Below are 21,894 nucleotides of genomic sequence, written 5' to 3'. Positions count from 1 at the left end.
GGATGCACCAAGTAATTTATCATCTAATCATTCATTTATGGCTGAAACTATACATAAAAATGATTGGATGTAGGAACTCTGAGTATATACTTTGATTGTTGTTTATTCAACTTGGCCTGCTGAAAAGAAAATTTATTTTATGCCTGCATTTATTTTGCCCTACTCTTTTAGTTAAAATCTTATAAATGAAAAAAGGTATTTAATGGTGATAAAATGTGGTTCCTTTGGCACAAGGGACATTTCTCATATAAATCAATAGAAGGAAATCTAATCAACATTTACAAACAACATTGTTCTGGCTGATTCTCTGAGATTATTTCACCCACAGGGATAGCAAATAAATTGCTTTTTGTCTTCTACCTGATATTAGACTAATACTTGTCTCAGTCTGGAATAAGGTAGATAAGACAAGCTTAAGATATTTTCAGAGGCAACATGGCAGGCAAAAAATTGCAGTCTTTGGTGTTGGCCAAATCTGCATTTAATTTCATATTTTATCACTTCATAGTTGAAAGTTTTTCTGGGACATATTACTGGGCCTTTCTGAGTCTCAGTTTCCTGCTGTTCAAATGGGGTTAATAATGATTACTTTTCAATAGAGATTGGCCACTAAGTAACTAGCCTAGGACATTTGTGTGGTACGGAATCATTTGGGACACACTTTCAAATACATTATTGAATACACACATTGGATATATTGTATTTTGTGTTCACCATTTTGAAGGAGCTGATTTGATGGGAGATGTTTCAATGCAACTGAAATAAACCAGCCATTAATCATTAACCATGATGGATGAGGAAACTAAAATTTAGAGAAGTAACTGACTTGCTCAAGTCAATACTAGCAGGACAAAAGTGAGGCCTGACTCTTGGTCTCATAGGCTAATATTTTCTTTATCCTGACCTTAGTCTTGTTTAATGCAGGTTATGTTAAAAATAATACAGAATTTAGGGAATATTAACTCTTGGTCACAGTTGGATGTTTGATTATGTGGACCAGCTCTTTGCATTGGATAAAGCTGACAATTCTCTTTCCAAAATACAGTATTGAAAAACAGATTCAGGAAACTAAGTTATGTGAATAGAAGGTGGTTTATGACTATACTCACAATCTATGTATTATATGTAATATACTTTATATTTTATTTAATCTGTAAGTAACACATATTAAGCAAAGATAGTAATTAAATTGATTTATAGTTATTTCTTCTTGCAAGTCCTTTTTCCTAAATGTAAAAGAGAAGTTTTGGATATTTGGTCTCTAAGTTTGTACTTAAGCTTGTCCCTCTTTGTTAAAATATTTTGGGGAGGGGGAATCTATCTATTATTGACTGTCCAATCATGCCCCTTTCTTAAAAGTTTCTTCCACCTTGTATATTCTTGGAGGCTTCCTAGATCTGTACCATATAAACCCAATCCTTTGGTCATGACTGCTTGCCCCAGGATGGGAACCTCACAGAGAGTAGAAATAATGCACAGCAGGCACTGAGCCTTTTAGACAATCTTTCTTAGGAAAGTGGGTTGGATATATTCATTGGGTTGCAACATCATACAGAAATAAATGAGTATAGTTGATAGAAACATGAGTGAAAGCTGCAAATGCAGGTAGGTTACAGGAGGGTGGCTTAGAGACTCAGGAAAAGTCATTCTGAGGAACTGAGATTGAGCAGATTTGACAAGACATGTGCAGGTCAAGAGGAACCTTGTACCTCCACAGAGAAAAGAGAAATGGGGAAGGAGAGAGCCAGGAAACTTCAGTTCTCACTAGACACAGCTGAAATTTCTGCCCCATATTATCTTGATATTTCAGTAAATCTCTCCAACGAATCCTCATTTTGGGGTCAATTTGAATTGGTTTATATCTTTGCAACTAAAGGATCATGATGCGAAGACAGTCTTTTGGTCGTCAATTAACCTTATGGCTGTCTTTTAAATTCAGTGATGGAAAGAAAAGATGCTACCTACTTGTAGAAGTTCCTCCCTTTTTGTCACTGAACATTGAACTGAGTAGATTCCCAATAAATATTTGATTTGAATACTCAGCATTGTGGAGAAATATGTTCTGAAATGATTTAGACTACACTTCTTATTTTTTTTATTTTTATTTTTTTTGTGGTACACGGGCCTCTCACTGTTGTGGCCTCTCCCATTGCAGAGCACAGGCTCCGGACGCGCAGGCCCAGTGGCCATGGCTCACGGGCCCAGCCGCTCCGCGGCATGTGGGATCTTCCCGGACCGGGGCACGAACCCGTGTCGCCTGCATTGGCAGGCGGACTCTCAACCAGTGCGCCACCAGGGAAGCCCTAGACTACACTTCTTATTTATTTTTTTTACGGATATTATTTTTTTAACATCTTTATTGGAGTATAATTGCTTTACAATGGTGTTAGTTTCTGCTGTATCAAAAAGTGAATCAGCTATACTTATACATATATCCTCATATCCCTTTCTTCTTGCGTCTCCCTTGCACCCTCCCTATCCCACCCCTCTAGGTGGTCACAAAGCACGGAGCTGATCTCCCTGTGCTATGTGGCTGCTTCCCATTAGCTATCTATTTTACATCTGGTACACTACCAAATGTAAAGTAGACTACATTTCTATGTAGCAGCCATCCTCCTAAGTCAATTTCTTTGCAACACACAACTGAGGGGATTTTTCTATTACATCAGTTGGTAAGAGTCATTATCACGGTTAGGAAAGAAAAGGTACAGTGAGAAGAGGATGAATTTTATTTTTTAAACAAACTTCAAGGAAATTGAGTTTTCTGTTGAGTACAGAATCGATCAATTATAACCTAAAAAGCTGAGAAAGTGTCGTTTATTAAGAAAAGTTAAAAATCTATTTTTTTTTTCATCTGAAAAATGTCTGGTAGATACTAAAACACTTGGTTGAAAACTGAAATCTCCAGTGACACATCTGGATGTTTGCTCCATATGATGTCAAGCATGAGGGTAATTAAAAATATAGAGCTAAATTACTTAAATGCTAAGCTTTCATCCAGATGTTTTATGCTGTATTAGACAAAAATAAAATCTTTATGTCAGACATTAAAGTAATCAGGAATATCTAAATGTCACTATGAATAAAATAACATTTCTAACGTGTTTCATTGGAGAGGAAGTATTAACCAATGATTAGAGACAACCCAAGAAGTTTGTTAGTTAAAAGTCTTTTTCATCTGATCAGTAGTGACTAGTAAAATGTGGCAATATAGAATGAATATTCCTGGATGAAAATTGTCCAGACTGACTGACAAATAAACGAGTGTCTTTTGATTTCCAAACTGTTATGTTTTTGTGCATGTTTAGTTTTTATGCAAAGAAGTATCCATGAGCTAAAGTTTTTGGCTATTTATTAAAGAACATAGGAGTTTATTTTATTTTTTTATTATTTTTTTATTGGGGTATAGTTGTTTTACACTGCTGTGTAAGTTTCTGCTGTATGACAAAGTGAATCAGCCATGTGTATACATATGTTCCCTCTTTTTTGGATGTAAAAACACAGGAGCTTATTTTTGCAAATGCATTAGAGAAATGGGGCAAACTTTTGAATTGCAGTTCCTTGGCAATGTTTATTTGTGAGGAATAAAGTCCAAGTAGATACAACTTGCAGCTCTAATTCAGCATCAAGAAGTACCAGATGATATAGCCAGGGTTGGCTCACAAGTTATATCCTATGGGAAAGTGAAACCCAGAGAGCTGAGGCTATGGGAAGGCACTTGGCTGACACAGCAGGCTCAGACAAACAAAGTGTTAAATCCAGGCAGGGGAGTAATTCAGAGAAAGAAAGACTGTACCTTTGGGCAGTGCAGGCAGGAAGCAAGGTTTACCATCTAGGAAATCAGAGGAGGTTAAAGTGCCACTAAGTCACGCTAGTGAACAGAATCAAATACTGCTCATGGGCAAATAAGTAAACAAATAAATCCTCTGTGTATCCTGATCAGTTTTTTTTAAATTGGCTTTATTTATTTAGGCCGAATTAAAATGTCTCCCATCCAAATGTCTCCATCAAAATGTTGGTAACAAATTATAATACATCCATGTGAAATGTTTACCCGCATGAAGAATAAGTACTTTAAGTCCCATTTACAAAAAAGGAAACAGGCTAAGAGAAGTCCAGTGACACATTCAAGGAGACACTCAGTTATGAAGTAGCAGGATGTGGACACAAATCCAAGTCTAACTCTAAAGGCCAAGTTTGCTTTTCATTTATCATGCCGCCTTTGAAAACATCAAAGCATCAGTTGCTTTTTTCTGCACTAAGATGAGAATTGCTACAATTTATGGATTAATGTGCATATACAGACTACAGATGTGCATCCCAAATGGACTTGAGAAACAACTCTGATTAAGGAAAAGATTGAAAATGTCCTACAAACTACTGTATGTATGAAACATGGAAAGTGTAGAATAATGGAAAGATTGTAGACTTTATGGTCAGAGAGGTAAAGTTTTGAGTTTCCGTTTTACCATTCGAATTTTAGGCAGATAACATAAATACTGATTTATAAAATGAAGGTGACACTAAAGCTATGTTTTCTCTAGATTGTCATCCAGTTAAAATAGCTTCTCAAACATTTAACTTCATAAACCTGCTTCAGTGTTTGGTGCACAGAACTCAATAAATATGGAATGAAACCAGTTGAGGAAGTTACTTTTATATCTATGGGTACATGTATCTGTGTCCTTAACAGTCTTTACCAATATTTCTCTCAAAGTCAAGGTCAGGATCATGTGTGGTATATTAGGGTCCACATATATCTTCTTATTCAGGAAATCATTTCAGGTTTAGGTCAAGCATTAAGCATCTTGCCAGACAAGGCATGGTTTTGCCCATGCTAGACTCTCCACCCTAGTTCGTAAATCTTTGGGAAGTGTTCAGTCAGGGGCCTTAGGTGCCAGGAGCCAGCGCATGTAGCTAGATCAAGAGCATATAAAGAGTTTAAATTATGTCTACTTGGGTCAGATTCAAAACAGCATAACCCAGATGACTTCTGGTACCTCTCAGCCCTTCAGAGCAATATTAAAATAGTTTAACATTCAGTAGTCAGTGGTATTTCCCCATGTTTTGTTTTCTTGTTTGATGGTTTTTCATAACAACCAAAGTATGTGTGGGAGGTGGAGTGAGGAACGAATTGTGTTTTTATGGTGAGTTTTGGATTGCAATCTGGCTTCTGCAAAGTTTAATTTATTAATTGATGTTATTCCCTTCTTTTTGTGATGTTTTGTGCTAGTAAACCCAGATGTAAAATTCAGCCTGTTTAATAATATGGGCAAAATATTCCCATTCACAGGCATTTGTATTTTGCCACTCTTACTAGAAACATGGTTAAGAGGAGAGAGTGGAAGTGGTGTTCTCATAGAACATAACCAAAATCCACTAAATGGTTGATAGACCCTGTTCTTTAGAGTCCTTTGACCATCCCACTGGGGAAAATTTTGCATGCCATTTTATCCACAGCTTCAGAACATGTCCTGGATTCTGTTTTCTCCCTTTTTCCTTCTCCATCCCTCCTTCTTTTCTCTTTTTCTCTCTTCTCATTTTCTCATGGAGTACTATTTATCCATCTTTTGTCTTCTCTTCACTGTTGTTTCAAAGATTTTAACTTCTACTGCAAAGTGATAATCAATTATTTTCTTAAAGAAAGATCTTCCAAAATAGATTTTTGGTAAAGCTATCATTTCATTATTTTGTCTCTGCTTCAATGTAAATGATCTCTTCCTGATATTCACCTAGGTACTTTTTCAAATATTTAATACACCCAACCAGTGGCTTTTAGATTATTATTTTTTTAAAGACTTTTTTGATGTGGACCTTTTTAAAAGTCTTTATTGAATTTGTTACAATATTGCTTCTGTTTTATGTTTTGGTTTTTTGGCTATGAGGTATGTGGGACCTTAGCTCTCCAACCAGGGATTGAACCCACACCTCTGCATTGGAAGGCAAAGTCTTAACTGCTGGACTGCAGTGGAAGTCCCTAAATTATTTTAAGTTAAGTGGTTTAATATATGTCGACACAATCACAATACTTAATAACACCTAGACCAGATGGTTTTGGTAAAGGCAGTACAGTGATTTGTGTAATTCCATTATAATCCTATTCTTTTTCTTCTAATGGTTAAACATTCTCAGCAAAAAGTTATCTATGGATAGGCATGCTGCTTTTTTAAAATTCTCATTTGAAGTAAAAGTGTGAAAGTCCCAGCTAAATTCAGTAATTGGCTGTCATACACTGTTTAGAATGCTGCTTTGAAGAGATCCACTTCTTTCTCTCCTGTTCTCTGTTTGCACCACAAAATATTCAAAATGGACAGATCAAAGTGGAATATTTATTTTTATTGCTTCTCTCTCATTTCTGATACTTATTCTAATGTTTCTTGGAGTAAGGACCAAAGATTTGGGTCAAAACAGAATTTGAACAGAGATGGATTGGGTCTGTTAGTTGCCCAGGAGATGGAAGTAGAGGAGAATCAGAGCTGGAATACTTGTAAGTACTTGCAAAACCTGTAATACTGTCTTTATATAGATGAAAGCAGGAATTTATCATCTGAGAGAAGAAGTACTAGGTCTAGGAAGGGAAAAGGAGAGAAAGAGAGTCTCCTGATTTTGTTTCCTGAGTGCCTGGTGAAGTTGATCACATGCCTGCAGTCAAAATGGGATTCCACGTCTGAGAGATTGCCTTCACTTGACTGCTGCACATGACTGCATCTTGAAGATGGGAGTGCATCTGTAGAGACCGGCTTTATTTACAGTTGTGGGAAAGAATCAGTTTACATCATAATTATTCTCCTTGAACTAACAGTTCAAAAACTCGCACTTATTTACAGGTCATTTCATCGTGTGTGGCAGAGACAAGGCCTTGTTTTGGCTACTCTCACTGAACAGGAACGCTTGGTGGAAAGTTTCTCTCTCTATCTTTCTTTCTCCCTCCTTGCCCTCTTCTCTCTTAACACAATTTCCCTTTCTTCAGGAACATATTTACCTGGATCTTCCTCTAAAATGGGTCAACATAAATACGTACCTAATATTTTTTTCCTTATTGAATATAATGGATGTAGTTAAAATCTCTTTCCCCTGATATGTGACTCCCAGCTGGCCCAGCTATCAGGGCTTGGACCCTAAGATGAAGCCTGCCATCATCTGCTTTCCTTGCTATTCTTTCCTGAACTGGCCTCTCTTCTGTCTTATAAGGAATCATCATTAGCACATCTGGTAGGTCTCCTGGAAGACATATCTCATTTGAAGTATCAGGAGACTCCAGCAACAAGACAGCATTCGGAGTTCTGAGTGGAGCCAGACATTGAGCTGACTGCACTAGAGAGGGCCATCTGATGATTGTCAAGGTTGTCAAAATTGACAGGCGAGGGCTTCCCTGGTGGCGCAGTGGTTAAGAATCTGCCTGCCAATACAGGGGACACGGGTTCAAGTCCTGGTCCGGGAAGATCCGACATACCGTGGAGCAATGAAGCCCATGCACCACAACTACTGAGCCTGCGTTCTAGAGCCCACGAGCCACAACTACTGAGCTTGCGTACTACAACTACTGAAGCGCACGCACCAAGAGCCCATGCTCCGTAACAAGAGAAGCCACCGCGATGAGAAGCCCACGCACCGCAATGAAGAGTAGCCCCCGCTCGCCGCAACTAGAGAAAGACCGAGCGTAGCAACAAAGATGTAAATAAAAAATAAATAAAATTTTTAAAAATTGACAGGCTAGAACAAGATTCCACTTCTTATCTTAGGGATGAATGTTTCATGAATTGGAATATCAGGAAGGAAAATAAGTGGAGAATATTTCTGAGCAATTGCCTGGTTAAAGGGCAGCTGTCTCCAACTGTTCTTTTGATTCCCCTCTTTCCACTTGTTAACCTTCAAAATTCTACCCTATGTCCCAGTCTAGTCTGATGCAAGAATTAACCTGATTGCCTCATTCAGGTTGGTCCAAGGAAGAGTCAGATGAAGTGGGTCTGGAAATGTGCATTTCACATTTCACAAGTACTCAAGGGGATCCTTTTAATCATGACCTGATTATATAGATGTCCACATTCTCACCTTGATACCTGTCTTGCCTGTTCATCTCTGTGCCCCCACGGACACCATAGCTCCTGATATCAAGATTGTTAATACATATCTATTGCATGAATGGAAAACAGCACATATAGAGCAAGTACTTACTAGGGTCCAGACTCTGTTCTGTGCTTTGGGGATTCAATAATACATAAGTAACAAACTTGCTTCAAAAGATTATTTGTACAATAAAGGCTATGTGTTGTTTGGTAAGGGGATGGCATTGGTGGTACCTAAGGGGACAATTGGATGTTTAGAAGTCAGGGACCTTCTTCCTGAAATCAGAAAGATGCTGTACAGTCTATTCTCCAATAGAAAGAATGGAGTCTAGTGGAATTCAGAGAAAAATAACAGGAGCTACTAGAAAACCAATCTGGAAGAGGAGGGATCTTACATTCCAATTTAATTTTTTAAAAATGAAAATAGTGGAATCTGAATAGTGAAGCTATTTGACATGCTGTGCTGCCCACCTGCCAAGGGCAGGCAGGCCTGGGACTTGTGCTAAGTGACAAGTCCTGTGGTCACCACGTTTACCAACTTCTCCTCTTTCAATGAGCTGGTTTGGCATGGCATCACAACACTCAAGAATTCATCCCATAACTTCAAATGGCAACCTGACAAAGCTGATATGAATATTGCTCTTGTGTGTCTTTCCATTGACGAGCATGCATGAAGCTGTTACCAATGTTTAGATATTCTGAATGTCTTCAGTACCTCCCTGGGGGCAGAGCTTATATCTTTATAAAATAATGAGAAGGTATGCCTGCAAAGACATGAGAATTTGTTAATTAAAAATGGCGGAATTAAAGTTCAACATGAATTTAGGTAAAATAGGTAACCTAGCTGATCTTCAGATTACTTCTTTAGGGGAAGAACATATACACAATCGTTGATAAGATTAAATAAGATAATGTGTAAATTTTTGATACATTATATAAAAGCTCAATAAATATTTATCCTCCTAAATTTCCATTTTCTTTCATTATATAACTGTGTATAAGGCTAAGTCAGAACATCTTTATAGACAAACAGCATGGGAATAACCAGGAAAAGTTGAAATATTGGGAAAAAATGATTGTTTCCTTTTCTCCCTTTACTGAGCTCCATCTTTTTTTGCTGGAGCACATCACTTAGAGCATTTTTGAGGAAAGATCCTGGAAAGAAATCACACAAGCTAAGCTGAATATGATGGATAGAAATGATGATATTGAATGTGTAAGTAGTTATTCTCAGACATTAGTGTACCCATGAATCGTCATGGAAGCTTGGTATGATTTTATTCATACAAATCCTTGGATTCTACTTCCACAAAATTCAGCATCAGTGGGTTCCAGTATCAGACTTTGAAAAACCCAGCTCTAAAGTATATTCTCAAGATTAACAGCACACCTTAAAACTGTGGCTTGAGTGGTAGAAGCTTATAGTTTGATAACATTCTGTGAAATAGATTTCTTGTAAGTGAAGGGTGTTCTGGAGCCCCTCACATAACTCTGCACAGACTACTTGGTAACGGAGAAAACAAGAATGGCATTTGCTAATTGTGTATAGAATTGCTTTTTTAAGGTTGTCTAAATATACTTATTAGCAATATTCTAAAGAAGTACTCTTAACTCTTTCAAAATCAATTAGATTTTTGAAGGAAGGGGTAGGGATAGGTTTGAGTGATATACTATTATACATCTTATAACATTGGATGAAATGTTTTTAAAAATCAATGTAAATCTTCTCCTCAGAAATGTAATTCTTGTCCCTCTAATGCTGCCGAATAAGAGGAAAACTGGGTTGTCTTCTATCTTCCAGTTTTCATTTTTTACTCATTCATCCCCTAGAGTTTCTTATTCATGATAATCCATCTATTTATAGCTTGCATATCACATCTGATGTCTTTTTATTCTTTGGTGGGCCACGACAAACTCAGAGGTGATTACAAATTTCAGAAGAACAGTTTTTAAAAAACTTCACCAAAGTACCATTTTCCCTTTTTACTCTTTGTTTTCTTTGGCAAACAAATAAAATTTCTTACTCCTCTTTGCCACTTCCTTCCAAAGGCAGCTGTGTAAATGTTGGCCCACACCCAAGGTAATGATTGGTTCTTGCATGCTCTGTCTTTGCTGTTGGCTCTCAGACTAATGGCTTCTGCTTTCAATGGATGAAATTTAGTATGATTAACTCTCAGGTGATTAATAGAGTGTGTTTCTGAGAGCTAAATAATGAAGAAGCAATTAAACAATCTGATATATTGTCTTGACCACAAATCAAGTCACACTTTTTCTTCCTGTTCCTAGGACTGTGGTTTGGGGGTCAGAAGGCTGCCATAACTCAGGCAAGAGAGCTCCTGGCAATGGTTCTGGGAAAAATAAGGACGGGAAACATGGCATGACACGATTCATCATCACTCACCTGAGTTTGAGCTCTTGAAGTGTAGTATTTGAAAAACAGGAAAGTTATTTAATTCATGAGCCCCAGTTTCTTCATCTCCAAAACAGGCAAGATAATACCTAATTTGTAGGTTTAAATGAAGACTAATGGAGATTAAATGACATAATATATGCAAAGTATCTTGCAAATGCCAAGTACATAATGTTCAGTGTATATGCTAGTTTTAAATCCCTTCTCTTCTCCCAATCTTAACTCTCAACATTTTCCTGGGAGTGAAGAAGGTTAGGAGAAGGGATTATATGTAGGGAAACTTCTTTCTTTTTCTAATCTTCAGTAATCCAGAAAAGAAAGAAATTGGTGCCCATGCGCCCCCACCAAATATAAAAAAAAATGCCACTTATAGCCATGATCACTCTTACAAGTTATTATTTTTTAAAAAGCATAAGCCATTGAATGCCATATTTCCAGCTTCTAATATCAATTTCCACACTTCTTGTCACTTGGTCTTCCCTGTGCAGAATTTTATAGTTTCACTAGAAAGAATACAGTACACAAGTTAAAAAAAAAAAAAAGACATTATAGGTAATTGATACATTTCATACTTTAAACATTTAAAGATGGTGAGATCTCAAAATGGCAGAAATAGGAAGGCAATTTGCCTTAGAACAAGAAAGACTTGATCAGTTTATTAATCACCTTCTGCTTGGTTATGCCTTAGGAACAAACAATTTCAAAATATCATTGGTTTACAGCATTAAAGGTTGATTCCTGCTCATGTCATAGTGCATCTCAAAGCAGTTCTCAACTTTATTTTTTACCAGTGGAGATAAGAAATAATTGCTCTGATCAACACTACTATAAAACTAGCAAATTCTTATCTGCATCTCTCTTTTTTATTCATTTTTGTTGAGGTATAATTTACATATCACAAAATGGATATTTAGTGCTCAGATTAATTAATTTTTACAATAGCATACATCTATGTTACCACCACCTAAGACAACATCTAGAATATTTCCCATCATCAACAGACATGTCCTTTTGTCTCTTTCCCATCAATCCTTTCCCAGGCAACCCCTTCTACTATCAGTTAATGTTTCCTAGTCTAGAAATTCAGTTTTAAATAGGATTATAATATATGAGCTCTCATTTGTTGGCCCCTTTTCAGTCCCCATAATGTCTGCATCTTGTATATTCATGGTCTTGCATACATCATTAGTTAAGAAATTTTTATCGTCAAGTGATTTTCCATCTAATAGATATATAATAGTGTAATATGTTGGCTCATACTCCTGCTATGAATGCTTGGGGTCATTTCCAGTTTGGGCTATTGTGAATAAAGCTGCTATTAATCTCATAGAAGTCTTTGTGGACATATGTTTCTATTTCCTTTAGAGAAATACCTAGGAGTAGAAATGCTGAGTCATAGGGTAGGTATATGTTTGACTCTATGAACAACTGCCAAAATGGTTTTTATTATTTCACATTTTCACCAGCCGTATCATAGTGTTCTGGTTGCTCCACAGTCTCACTGGCATTTGGCTTGGTAAGTAATCTTTTTATGAAGAGCAGGGGTGGCATTTGAGTTGATATGAAATGGTGTCTCACAAACATTATAATTTGCATTCCTCTGGTGATCACTGATATTCTGGACCTTTTCTTGTGGTTATTGTCTATTCATATATCTTCTTTTGTGAGACGTTCAAGTATTTTCAGCCATTTTTATTGGGATATTCATCATTTTATTGTGCATAAGCTAGACTTCTTTGTATATGCTAGATATTAATGTTTTGTCAGATATATGTATTTTAAACTACTTTCTGAGTATGTGTATGACTATTAGTTATCTTAATGATTCCTTCTGATGAGCAGAAGAGTCTATTAAAATCTTTTACATTTTTTAAGAAAATTAGGTTTGTTGTTTTCAGGTAATTCTGGATATAAGTTCTTTATCATCTATATGGCTAATATTGTCTGCCAGTATTTAAGTTGTCTTTTATTATCTCTATTTCAAAGAGCATGAGTTTTTAATTTTGATAAATTCCAGTTTAACAATTTGTTCTTTTACAGATTGGGCTTTTGGTATCATATCTAAAATATTTTTGCCTAACTCAAGGCCACAAATATTTTTCCTCATGTTTTCTTCTAGTGGTTTTTTTAGTTTTTATTTTTAAAAGACTTATGACTCAATTTGAGTTAGTTTTTGTATATGGTACAAAGAATGTATTAGAGTTTTATTTGTATTATTTATTTTTGCTTTTACTTTTTTTATATATGGATATCTAATTTTTCTAACATCATTTGTTAAAAAGACCATATTGTCTCCACTAAATAGCCTTTGTGTCTTATTGAAAATCAGTGATGCTATATGTGTGAGTCTTTCTGCAATCTCTGTTCTGTTTCACTGATCTATTTGTCTACAAATACTTGAATGCACACCGTCTTGGTTACTATGAGTCTTGAAACTAGATAACATTAGTTCTCAAACATTCTTTTCCTTAAGTTTCTTTTTTTTTTGTTCCTTTTTTTTCTATATAAATTTTATAATTAGCTTGGCAATATCTACAAAAAAACCTCTATCATTTTTATTGGGGCAGTGTTGAATTTGTAGATTAATTTGAGGAGAATTGACATTTAACAATATTGTATACTTTTGATTCATGAAAATGGTATATCTCTGCATTTATTTAGGTACCCTTAATTTTCTCCTGACAATGCTTTGTAGTTACCAAATCTTAGGACTCATTTCTGTTGTTTTTTTTTTCTGTCAGGATCACTGTCTATCATTGCTTGATGTCCAGTTGAATACTGCTGTTTCATACATTTTTGTCTAACTTTTGTGAGTTTTTTACATTGAGAAGGAAATTGGTCTCTGATACTTCATCTTGGTCATCAGAGGAAGTCTAGTCCATTTGCATTTTATTATAATTATTAATAAGGTTAGGTTTAAGTCTAATATCTTTTGCTTGTTTTATATTTATTTATCCAATTTTTCCATGTTAGACTGTTCCTGTTTCCTGGATTATTTTGTGTTGACTCTTTATAACATTCAATTTTATAGCTTACATCAACTTTTTAGATTTAGTTTTGTGTTTTGTTTTCCTAGTTGCTTTAGAAATTACAGTGTTCATCTTTAAATTATTATAGTCTGCCTTTGTATAATACTGTTTCAAACTCTCACTACTTCATATATAGTGTGAAAATCTTACTACTGATTAATTCCATCTATGCTTCTGTCAGCTATTTGTACTATGCTTATTTACATTTGAATTCTATAAATATCACACATTCCATATTACATTGTCATTTTGTTTATACAGTCTTTAAAATCTCTCTTCCTCTGTCATTAAAGTCATTAAAAATATTTTTTATGTTTACACAGATACCTTCTTCATTGATGCTCTTTATTCTACCTTGCAAGTCTAAGAATCATTTCCCTCTGATGTGAAGATTTCTTTAACATTTTCCATAGTGCAGGTCTTCTGAAGGTAAACACCTCTCACCTCTATTTTAATGAAGACATCTTTATTTCACTTTTGTTTTGAGGCATACTTATGTTGGATATAGGATTCTAGACTTTTTTTCCCTCTCTCATACCACTTTAAAGACATTGTTATATTATCTTCTGGCCTCCATTGTTTACAGTGTCAAGTCATTTGTAATTCTTATATATGTTCTCCTGCATGAATTGTGTCCCTTTTCCTTGTTTAGTTTTAATATTTGCTTTTTCTCCTGGGTATCAGTAATTTTACTAAGATGTGCCTAGATTGGGGACACTTTATATTTATCCTATTTATAGTTCACACAATTTCTTGTAGCTTTAGACTGATATTTCTCATCAATTTTGGAGTTCTTGGGACTTTTATTGGAGGGTAGCTAAAATACCACCTTTATCCTTTTTTTAATTAAAACATTTTTACATAATTTTTATTATTATTATTATTTTACATAATTTTTAAATGTTACTTTCCCTTTACAGTTATTACAAAATATTGGCTATATTCTCTGTGTTGTACAGTACATTCTTGAACCTCTCTTACACCCAGTAGTTCATACCTCCCGCTTCCCCACACAAAATTGCCCCCCCCCCATTGGTAACCACCAGTTTGTTCTCTATATCTGTGAGTCTGCTTCTTTTTTGTTATATTCACTAGTATGTTGTATTTTTCAGGTTCCACGTTAAAGTGATAGCATAAAGTATTTGTCTTTCTCTGTCTGACTTATTTAACTTTGCATAACGCTCTGCAAGTCCACCCATGTTTCTGCAAATGGCAAAATTTCATTCTTTTTGTGGCTGAGTAGTATTTCATTGTATAGATATATAGATAGATATAGATATAGGTATAGATATAGTACATCTTCTTTATCCATTCATCTGTTGATGGACACTTAGGTTGCTTCCATATCTTGGCAATTATAAATAATGCTGCTATGAACATTGGGGTGGGTGTATCTTTTCAAATTAGTGGTTTTGTTTTTCCAGATATTTACCCAGGAATGGAATTGCTGGGCCATATTGTAATTTCTTTTTTTTAGTTTTTGAGAGGAAATGCAGATGGCCAATAGGCATATGAAAAGATGTTCAACATCACTAAATCATCAAGGAAATGCAAAACAATATGACAATGAGATTTTAGCTAATACCTGTCATAATGGCTATCATCAAAAAGAGCAGAAATGACAAATGTTGGCAAGGATGTGGAGAAGAGGGAACCCTTGTACACTGTTGGTGGGAAAGTAACTTGGTGCAGCACTGAGGAGAACAGTATGGAGGTTACTCATCTTTATTCTTCATAAAGATGAAGGTAGAGGATGCAGAATTCTGTTAGAGGAAAAGGGGCTGCTATCTGAATTAATTTAGCAGCTGCTCCCTCCCTCTGTACCAGGCAATGTCAGCTGGAAAAATGGATGGGGATATTGCTGGGATAGCCCTTCTCAGGCATGGGCTCGACCCTATCTGGTGAGTCATACCAAGGAAAAGTAGAAAAACAAAAACACTGCGGGAATCTGGCTCCCAAAGGAAAAAGGAGGTGTCTAGTTGAGCAACCCAAGTTTACTTTTTACTTTTTTCACTAGCATGTATGGTACTTTTTTTCATTGGGGCAAATATATATAACCTAAAGTTGGCCATTTAACCATATTTTTTAATGTACAGTTCACTGCCATTAATTACCTTCATAATTTTGTACAATGATATTCACTATCTGTTTCCAAAACTATTCATCCACTTAAATGGGAACTGTGTAACCATGAAGCAATAATCCCCCATTTCTCCTATTCCACAGCCTTTGGTCACCTTTAATCTACTTTCTGCCTCTATGAATTTACTGATTCTGGATGTTTTATATACATCAAATCTTACTGTATTTGTCCTTTTCTATGTGGCTTTTACACTTAGCATGTTTTCAAGGTTCATCTGTTTTAGCTCAAGTTCATTACTTTTTATAGCTGAATAATATTTCATTGTGTATATATACCACGTTTCGTTTATCCATTCATTTGTTGACTGACACGGGTTATTTCTCCCTTTGTGCTATTGTGAATAGTGCTGCAATAAATATGGCATACAGTATTTGGGTCCTTGTTTTTAATTCATTATAATATATACCTAAGAGTGGAATTGCTGAGTCATTTGATAATTCTACATTTACATTTTGGAGGAACCACTGAACTTTTTTCCACAGTAGCTGTACCAGTTTACATTCTCACCAGCAATGCATAAGGGTCCCAATTTCTCTACATCCTTGCCAATATTTTCAGTTTTCTTTTATTCTCTTTTTAAAATTACAGTCATCCTAGTAGATTTGAATTGGTATTTCATTGTAGTTTTGATTTGCATTTCCCTAATGATTAGTGATTTTAACAGCTTTTTTCATGTGCTTATAAGGCATTTGTAAATCTTCTTTGGAGAAACATCTATTCAAGTACTGATCTTATTTTTACATTGGATTGGTTGTCTTTTTGTTTTTGAGTTGTAGGAGTTTTTTCTATATTCTTGATATTATTCCTTTTTAACAGATATATAATTTGCATGTATTATCTTCTATTCAGCTCCCATAGGTTGTCTTTTTATTTTCTTGATAATTCCTTTGAAGCACAAAGAAAAACTAATTTTGATGACATCCAATTTATCTATATTTCTTTTTTTATTCCTCATACTTTTGGTGTCATATCTAAGAATTCATTGCCAAATCCAAGACCATGAAGATTTATCCCTGTGTTTTCTTCTAAGAGTTTTATAGTTTTAGCTCTTATGTTTAAGTCATTGATCCAGTTTGAGTTAATTTTGTATATGGTATGAGGTAAGGGTCCAACTTCATTTTTCTTTTTCATGTGCTAGTGCCTTTTATTGAAGAGACTCTTCTTGTTGTATGGATTTGATACCTTTGTCAAAATAATTAATTGGTCATATATATATATGGGCTTATTTCTGGACCATAAATTCTATTATATAGGTCTATATGTCCATCCTTATGCCAGTACTACACTCTTTTGGTTAATGTAGACTTGTAGTAAGTTTCGAGATTGGGAAGTGTGAACCTCAAGTTTTGTTCATCTTTTTCAAGATTGTTTTAGCTATTCAGGGTCCATTACAATTCCCTTTGAAAATAAATTTGAAGATTGACTGTTTTATTCCTGCAAAATGAATTTTGATAAGGATTGCATTGAATCTGTGGACACTTTGGGTAGTATTAATATCTTAACAAACATTGAATCCTACCATTCATTAACATGGGATGTCTTTCCATTTATTTAGCTCATTTTAAATTTCTTTCAGCAACATTTTAAAAAGTTTTTAGTATACACATCTTTCATCTCTTTGGTTAAATTTATTCTTAGATAGTTTTTAATGGTATTATAAATGGAAGTGTTTTCTTAATTTCTTTTTAATTTCAGATTGCTCATTGTAGATATATAGAAATATCACTGAATTTTGTGTTGATCTTATACCTTGCAAGTTTGCTGAATTTATTTATTAGCTCTAGTAGATTTCTTGTTAATTTTCTGAATTTTCTATATATATGTGATCATATCATTTGTGAATAGAGATAGTTTCAGCTCTTCCTTTCCAATTGGAATGACTTTCATTTTTTTTTCCTGCCTAACTGCTCTGGCTAGAACTTGTAATACTGTATTGAATAACAGTGGTGAAAGTGTGAATCCTTGTCTTATTCCTCATATTAAGAAAAGTTTTGTGTCTTTCACTATTGAATATGATGTTAGTTGTGGTTTTTTCATAAATACCCATTGTCATGTTGAGGGAGTTACCTTCTATTCATACATTTCTAAGTGTTTTTATTATGAAAGGTTTTGGATTTTTCAAATGTCTGTTTTGCCTAAATTGAAATAATAATATAGTTTTTTTCCTTTGTATTATTAATGTGATATATTACAGTGATTGATTTTATTATACTGAAGAACCCCTGTTCTTCTGAGATGAATTTCACTTGGTCTTTTTAATATGCTTCTGGAGTTGATTTGCTAGTGTTGATATTTTGTTTATATTCATATGGTGTATTGGACTGTAATTTTCTTACAATATTTTTATCTGGCTTTATTATCAGTTTGCCTCAGAATGAATAAGGAAGAGTTATCTCATCTTCTACTTTTTATGAATTAGAGAAGGATTTTCGTTAATTATTCCTTAAATGTTTTATAGAACTTAATAGTGAAGCCACCTGCACCTAGACTTCCTTTGTTGGGAGGTTTTTAATTACTGATTCAGTCTCTTTATTTGTTATAGGTCTGTTGAGATTTTCTACTTCATCGTGAATCAGCTTATCCAATCTGTGTGTTAGTAGGATTTGTCCATTTCATCTAGGTTATAAAATTTGTTGGTATACAATTGTTCATAGTATTATTTTATAAACTTTTTTATTTCTGTAAGGTTGGTAGCAATGTCCCTACTTTTATTTCTGATTTTAGTTATTTGTGTCTTGTCTCCTTTCCTTTTAAGATTTGCCAATCTTTTTATCTTTTTCAAAAAAATTTATTTCACTGATCCTAAAAGAACAAAAAACAAAGAAAATAAGCAGAAAAACAAACAAAAGAAAAAAACTAAAACTAAAATGAGAGACAGAGATAGAAAACTGATCTCTCCAAGTCTGAAGATTGACTCTACACTGGTGCCCTTCTTGAACACTTAGCCAAGTTTGTACTGACTTGAGGCATCCGCACCAGGTGAAAGCTCAGTCTTCTCAGCCTGCAGGCATCTTGCCCTGGTTATACATGTGGTTTCTAAACTCCCCAGCATACATGACTACTTCTGAATGTCTTAATTTTCTAAAACAGCTCTCCCAGCTTTTGCTCCAGACTTCATGCACTCTATTTTATGCTTTGACTCTAAACTTTTGCCACAAACATCTTGAGGGCTGTTAGTTTGTCTTACAGTATTTTCAACCAAAGCTTGTTGCTTTTCCAGCATGAGTTCTGAGTTAGATGAAACAGAGATGAACACCTTGCATCAGTTTTTCAGGTAACCCCAGACAAGTTAGAACTGACATACATGATATTTTTTCATGATACTTTTTCTTTTTCCTCCAGAGTCATAGAAAGGGTACCACATTGTGAATTCAGGCCACCATTACTTCGAGACCAAGTCCATTTCTGCACCAGGGGTGGGTGGTGGTGGTGATGCAAGGGAAAATAAAATTGTCACAAAAATACCTACCATTTTGAAGTGACTTTTTCTTGACTCAGTATTTGGTTACTGCCAACTTTTTGACTGTTTTCTGGTGTTCTGACAATTTCTGCTTATTCTCCAGTGTTTCTGTGGTGAGATGAGAGGATGGAACTGCCTAGTTTACCATTTTGCTTATGTTTAGATCAGAAAGTTCTTGGTTATTTATTATCTCTTCAAATATTTCTTCTGCCTCATTCTCTCCTCCCTTTCCTTCTGAAATTCCAATGACACATATGTTACATATTTGATGTTATATCTCAGATCTTTAATACTGTGTCTATTTTATTTCACCCTTTTTTATCCTTGTGTTTCAGTTTTGATAGTTTCTATAGAAGTGTTTTCAAGTTCATTGAACTTCTCCTCTGCTCTGTTTGGTCTACTGCTAACTCCAACAAATGAATTCTCCTTTTATTATATTTTTCACTTCTAATATTTTCATTTCTCTTTTTTATTGTTTCCATCTCTCTGCTGAAATTCCCCACTTCTTTACCCATGTTATCCACACTTTCCATTAGCTCCTTTAATATATTCATTATAATTGTTTTGTTACAGTGATTTCTGACAGAATGTTTTATTTCTAGATTTATATCAGCTCTTTGACTTTGATGACTGAACCTGGTTTTCCTGATTTTGATCTCTGGTGTTCTAAGGACTTTGGTTTTAACTTCTTGTTAGCCTCTTGACTTCAAGTTGCTTTCTATGGCTGCGAGGTAAGGGTTCCTAGTTTGGGGTCCAGGACCTGTGCTTAGTCAATGATATTCTCTTTGTGCAGCATTATATATGAGCACAGTGAAACGCTTTCTGACTTGTATCTCCCTCCACCCTCCAACCAACACACGCTGCCTTTTTTTGGCTGGTATAGCTTCCTGTATGTAGTAAGACACTTAATTATTGATGTTGCTGCATTGAAATATAATGGCTAATAACATAAACCTTAGAATAGATGTACAGGTTTTAAATCTCATCTTCACTCTTTACAAACTGTTTGATTTTGGCAAAATTACTTCACTTCTTCAAGCCTCATTTTCTTCATTTGTAATATAGAGATAAGAAAATCCAACTTGTAGAATAATTGTAAAAATTATGTAAAGAATAAAGGGACAGGCAGACAAGCCTCTCGGCCTGGAGTTCCGGGAAGATGGCGGAAGAGTAAGACGCGGAGATCACCTTCCTCTCCACAGATACACCAGAAATACATCTACGCGTGGAACAACTCCTACGGAGCACCTACTGAACGCTGGCAGAAGACCTCAGACCTCCCAAAAGGCAAGGAACCCCCCACGTACCTGGTTAGGGCAAAAGAAAAAACTAAACAGAGACAAAAGAATAGGGACGGGTCCTGCACCAGCGGGAGAGAGCTGTGAAGGAGGAAAAGTGTCCACACACTAGGAGCCCCTTCGCGGGTGGAGACTTCGGGAGGCGGAGTGGGGGAGCTTGGGAGCCGCGGAGGAGAGCACAGCAACAGGGGTGCGGAGGGCAAAGCGGACAGATTCCAGCGCAGAGGATCGGGCCGACCAGCACTCACCAGCCGAGAGGCTTGTCTGCTCGCCCGCCGGGGCGGGCGGGACTGGGAGCTGAGGCTCCGGCTTTTGTCGGAGCGCCGGGAGAGGACTGAGGTTGGCGGCGTGAACACAGCCTGCAGGGCGTTGGTGCGCCGCGGCTGGCCGGGAGAGAGTCTGGGGAGGGGTCTGGACCTGCCGAAGAGGCAAGAGACTTTTACGTCCCTCTTTGTTTCCTGGTGCACGAGGAGGGGGGATTGGGAACGCTGCTTGGGAGAGCTCCGGAGACGGGCGCGAGCCGCGGCTAAGAGTGCGGAGCCCAGAGACGGACATGGGACGCTAAGGCCGCTGCTGCCGCCGCCAGGAGGCCTGTGTGCGAGCGCAGGTCACTAGCCACACGCCCTTCCGGGGAGCCTGTGCAGCCCGCCGCTGCCGGGGTCCCGGGATCCGGGGACGGCTCCCCCGGGAGAGCGCACGGCGCGCCTCAGGCTGCAGCGTCACGCCGGCCTCTGTCGCTGCAGGCCCGCCCTGCACTCTGTGACCCTCCCTACCCCCCCGGCCTGGGTGAGCCAGAGCCTCCGAATCAGCGGCTCCTTTAACCCCGTCCTGTCTGAGCAAAGAACAGATGCCCTCCGGCGGATGCCCTCCGGCGACCTACACGCACAGGCGGGGCCAAATCCAAAGCTGAGCCCCTGGGAGCTGTGAGAACAAAGAAGAGAAAGGGAAATCTCTTCCAGCAGCCTCAGAAGCAGCGGATTAAAGCTCCACAATCAACTTGATATACCCTGCATCTGTGGAATACCTGAATAGACAACGAATCATCCCAAATTAAGGAGCCCTGTGGATGAAAGGCTCTTGGTGCTGCAGCCAGGACTCAGCGCTGTGCCTCTGAGGTGGGAGAGCCAACTTCAGGACACTGGTCCACAAGAGGCCTCCCAGCTGCACATAATATCAAACAGCAAAAATCTCCGAGAGATCTCCATCTCAACGCCAGCACCCAGCTTCACTCAACGACCAGCAAGCTACAGTGCTGGACATCCTATGCCAAACAACTAGCAAGACAGGAACACAACCCCACCCATTAGCAGAGAGGCTGCCCAAAATCATAATAAGTCTACAGACACCCCAAAACACACCACCAGACGTGGACCTGCCCACCAGAAAGACAAGATCCAGCCTCATACACCAGAACACAGGCACTAGTACCCTCCACCAGGAAGCCTACACAACCCACTGAACCAACCTTACCACTGGGGACAGACTCAA

The sequence above is a fragment of the Leucopleurus acutus genome, assembly GCF_964270905.1.
Source record: "Leucopleurus acutus genome assembly, chromosome: 6".
In the NCBI taxonomy this organism is placed as follows: Eukaryota; Metazoa; Chordata; class Mammalia; order Artiodactyla; family Delphinidae; genus Leucopleurus; species Leucopleurus acutus.
The sequence above is the reverse complement of the archived record's forward strand: the minus strand, read 5'-3'. Positions refer to the sequence as shown.